We start from the raw sequence: 5,000 nt of genomic DNA on the forward strand, positions 1-5,000 counted from the left end.
CCGCCGGGAAGCCTCTCCGACGCGCCCGAGGAGCGCCACGGTGGATCGGGTCGGGGCTCCCGCGTGCGAGTGAGAGCGGTGCGAAAGGGAGAACGCGGCGCCGCCGCCGCGACAAGCGAGCTCCGGGTCCCCCTTCTTCCCTCGTGACGGCGGGACCCGCCGGGGACGCCCCCGGCCCTTCTGCGTCCGACTGCCGGCCGCCCGGCACGCCGGCCCGCGCCCTTTTCTTCCCTCTGCCTGTCTCTGTCTGCCTTCCTTCCTCCCTCCTCGGGGCTCTTCCCATGGCAGCGCGGCGCGGGGAGACGCCTGCCCACGCTCACTCTCTCTCGCCTTTCGCCCCGATTTTGGCGGGTTCCCCGCTCGCGGAACGAGCGAACGCCAGAGTCCGGGGCCGAACTGCGACACGGGCAGCGAACATCCGACCGACGGAGGCCACCGGACCGAGCGAAACAAGCGGCGCACCAGAAAGCCGCAACCGAAAAACTCCACAGCCCGGCGGTCAACCGCGCTCGCCTGCGCCCGCTCGTTGCCGCCTCTGGAGACGAGCACGCGCTCGCTCCTGCAGACGAAAAAGGAAGGCGTAAGAAAAAACTGCTTCGGAAAAGAACGGCGCCGACTACCGGCAGCGGCGCCGAGGGTAAGCGGCGCTCTACGTCGACGTAACGGTAGGTAAGAAACAACAGCGACCCCCTAGCAAGCTCCGGAGCTTTAGCGCCCCCCATCTCACAGGGCGGCAAAGCCTAGCCGAAAGCGGGTAGACCTGGCAGCTACACGCAAGCCGCACGGGCAGCGACCCCTAGCCGCCGCCGCCGAGCACCACGGCCCGCTCGGAGCCGGGTAGACCGTGCCGACCTAGTCGAGCCGCATAGGCAGCGACCCCTAGCCGCCGCCGCCGAGCACCACGGCCCGCTCGGAGCCGGGTAGACCGTGCCGACCTAGTCGAGCCGCATAGGCAGCGACCCCTAGCCGCCGCCGCCGAGCACCACGGCCCGCTCGGAGCCGGGTAGACCGTGCCGACCTAGTCGAGCCGCATAGGCAGCGACCCCTAGCCGCCGCCGCCGAGCACCACGGCCCGCTCGGAGCCGGGTAGACCGTGCCGACCTAGTCGAGCCGCATAGGCAGCGACCCCTAGCCGCCGCCGCCGAGCACCATTGCCCGCTCGGAGCCGGGTAGACCGTGCCGACCTAGCCGAGCCGCATAGGCAGCGACCCCTAGCCGCCGCCGCCGAGCACCATTGCCCGCTCGGAGCCGGGTAGACCGTGCCGACCTAATCGAGCCGCATGGGCAGCGACGCCTAGCCGCCGCCGCCGAGCACCACGGCCCGCTCGGAGCCGGGTAGACCGTGCCGACCTAGTCGAGCCGCATAGGCAGCGACCCCTAGCCGCCGCCGCCGAGCACCACGGCCCGCTCGGAGCCGGGTAGACCGTGCCGACCTAGTCGAGCCGCATAGGCAGCGACCCCTAGCCGCCGCCGCCGAGCACCACGGCCCGCTCGGAGCCGGGTAGACCGTGCCGACCTAGCCGAGCCGCATAGGCAGCGACCCCTAGCCGCCGCCGCCGAGCACCATTGCCCGCTCGGAGCCGGGTAGACCGTGCCGACCTAATCGAGCCGCATGGGCAGCGACGCCTAGCCGCCGCCGCCGAGCACCACGGCCCGCTCGGAGCCGGGTAGACCGTGCCGACCTAGTCGAGCCGCATAGGCAGCGACCCCTAGCCGCCGCCGCCGAGCACCACGGCCCGCTCGGAGCCGGGTAGACCGTGCCGACCTAGTCGAGCCGCATAGGCAGCGACCCCTAGCCGCCGCCGCCGAGCACCACGGCCCGCTCGGAGCCGGGTAGACCGTGCCGACCTAGCCGAGCCGCATAGGCAGCGACCCCTAGCCTCCGCCGCCGAGCACCACGGCCCGCTCGGAGCCGGGTAGACCGTGCCGACCTAGCCGAGCCGCATGGGCAGCGACGCCTAGCCGCCGCCGCCGAGCACCACGGCCCGCTCGGAGCCGGGTAGACCCTGCCGACCTAGCCGAGCCGCATGGGCAGCGACCCCTAGCCGCCGCCGCCGAGCACCACGGCCCGCTCGGAGCCGGGTAGACCGTGCCGACCTAGTCGAGCCGCATGGGCAGCGACGCCTAGCCGCCGCCGCCGAGCACCACGGCCCGCTCGGAGCCGGGTAGACCGTGGCGACCTAGCCGAGCCGCATGGGCAGCGACGCCTAGCCGCCGACGCTGTGCCCCCCCCCCCCCCCTTACTCCCCCCCCCCCTTCCCCCCCCCCACTTACTCCCCCCCCCCCCCCTTCCCCCCTCTTCCCGTTCCCCCCCCCCCCCCCCCCCCCCCTCTTCCCCCCCCCCCCCGGAGACGCTCGGAGCCGTGTACACAGTGCAGGCGCAGCGGAGCAGCCACAAGAGCGGCACTTGGCCACTTCCGCGGAACGTCCGAGCCGTGCTGAGTCCGCCTGGAGAGGCTGGACCGTGCCGCCGCGGCTCAGATCGCCCGACTCCGCCGAGGAGCGTCCGAGCCGAGCGGAACCCGCCGGGAGCGGTTGGACCGTGCCGGCGCACCCGAGCCTCCGCGGCTGAGACCCCCCGGACGCCGCCGCGGAACGTCCGAGCCGAGCCGAGCCCGCCGAGAGCGGTTGGACCGTGCCGGCGCACTCGAGCCGCCGCGGCTCAGATCGCCCGACTCCGCCCAGGAGCGTCCGAGCCGAGCGGAACCCGCCGGGAGCGGTTGGACCGTGCCGGCGCACTCGAGCCGCCGCGGCTCAGATCGCCGGACGCCGCCGAGGAACGTCCGAGCCGAGCGGAGCCCGCCGGGAGAGGCTGGACCGTGCCGGCGCACCCGAGCCTCCGCGGCTGAGACCCCCCGGACGCCGCCGCGGAACGTCCGAGCCGAGCCGAGCCCGCCGAGAGCGGTTGGACCGTGCCGGCGCACTCGAGCCGCCGCGGCTCAGATCGCCGGACGCCGACGAGGAAAGTCCGTGCCGAGCGGAGCCCGCAGGGAGGGGCTGTGCAGTGCCGGCGCACTCGAGCCGCCGCGGCTGAGACCCCCCGGACACCACCGAGGAACGTCCGAACCGAACGGAGCCCGCCGGGAGAGGCTGGACCGTGCCGGCGCACACGAGCCTCCGCGCTGGCCAGCGGTCGCTGCACGTCCGGCTCGAGTTGGTCGGCACGGTCTACCCGGCTCCGAGCGGACCGAAGCTCATGCGGCGGCGGCCAGGGGTCGCTGAGCGGCGGCCGGCTCACGTCGGCACGGTCTACCCTGCTCCGCCGCGGACGCTAGAGGTCGCTGACGGACGGGCTGGCAGACGTGCAGCGACACCTAGCGACCGCCGCCGAGCCCTCGCGCACCCACGGAGCAGGGTAGACCGTGCCGACCTAGTCGAGCCGCATAGGCAGCGACCTCTAGCATCCGCCGCCGAGCGCCACGGCCCGCTCGGAGCCGGGTAGACCGTGCCGACCTAGTCGAGCCGCATAGGCAGCGACCTCTAGCAGCCGCCGCCGAGCACCACGGCCCGCTCGGAGCCGGGTAGACCGTGCCGACCTAGTCGAGCCGCATAGGCAGCGACCTCTAGCATCCGCCGCCGAGCGCCACGGCCCGCTCGGAGCCGGGTAGACCGTGCCGACCTAGTCGAGCCGCATAGGCAGCGACCTCTAGCAGCCGCCGCCGAGCACCACGGCCCGCTCGGAGCCGGGTAGACCGTGCCGACCTAGTCGAGCCGCATGGGCAGCGACCTCTAGCATCCGCCGCCGAGCGCCACGGCCCGCTCGGAGCCGGGTAGACCGTGCCGGAGCACCGGAGGCGCCACGGAGACGCCACTCGGCCGCAGCCGCGGAACGACCAGGGTGCACGTATGAGCCGGCCGCTGTTCGCCGGGTCGGGGCGCACCCGGGCTTCTCGGTTCGGCCTTGCTTGAAGCTGGCCGTCCCGCCACCGCCAACGCGGTTTTGCCCTTTTGTCTGCGTGTTTGTTTGTTCGTCCGTTCGTTCGTACTTTGGTCCGTTCGATTGTTTGTCTGTGCCCCCACGCGCCCTCTCGGTTTTATTATTTTCCGTTTGTTTGTTTGTTTGTTTGTTTGTTTTTCTCGTGGGTTCTTCTTTGCTTTCCCCTTTTTTAGATTTTGAAAAAGCCGCCCCGCCCCCCCCGCCTCCCCGGCTCTGCAGGAAGAGCGTGGGCGCGTGCGCGGGCCCCGCCCACCAAGGTCCGTTCGGGCCGGATATCCGGACTGCGGGCAGGCCGCGTGGCGAGGGATGGCGAAAGAGCGGCGGGAAGACGGCAGCGGCGAGAGGTCGGCCGGCGGGAGGCGGCCGCGTCCCCCGCGGGGTTCGCGCCTAGCCTCTCTCCCAGCCGGCAGATGAGGTGGAACGGTACGTGGGATTTTCGGCGAGAGGAGGAGGAGGTGGTGGCGGTGGTGGCGGGTGGGGCTGGGGGGTGGCGAGGCGTTTTGGCGGGCTCCGGTCGCCGAGTCGAGCCGCCATTGGGCCGAGCCGTCAGGAGCACCCCGGCGGAGAAAGGAAAGAAAAGAAAAAAACCAAACGGGCCAATCGGGTCCAAACAAATAACCGAGCGAGTGACCGACCGACCGACCAAACAAAAAAAAAAAACAACAAAAACAAAGACAAACAAACAAATAAAAAAACACGGTCGCGGGCCGGTCGGGCGAGATGCGTCCGGGAGAGGGCGGGTTGTGGGCGAGGGCCGGGGTGGGGGCAGGCGGAGGCGGGCCGCCGTCGGGTACGGGTCGGGTTCCCGCTCGTGCGGTGTGGACTGGGGGGGGGGGGGGGAAGGTGGAAGACGGACGCGGGGCCGGGAAGATCAGGCGCCGGCCGGCAGCCAGGTCTACCCGCATACCCGCAACCCCGTCGCGGACCCCCGGCCACGCAAGCGACCCCCTTCTTCGTGACAGAGGCCGGGCCGGTCCAGGCCGGGCCGGGCCTACTCACGCGCGGGCGACGAGGAGAAAGAGAAGAAGGGAAGGGAAGGGAAGGGAAGGCAGAAGTCAAAGAA

Source organism: Coturnix japonica, unplaced genomic scaffold (assembly GCF_054131305.1).
Source record: "Coturnix japonica strain WE unplaced genomic scaffold, WE-NBRP24 Scf050, whole genome shotgun sequence".
Classification (NCBI taxonomy): domain Eukaryota; kingdom Metazoa; phylum Chordata; class Aves; order Galliformes; family Phasianidae; genus Coturnix; species Coturnix japonica.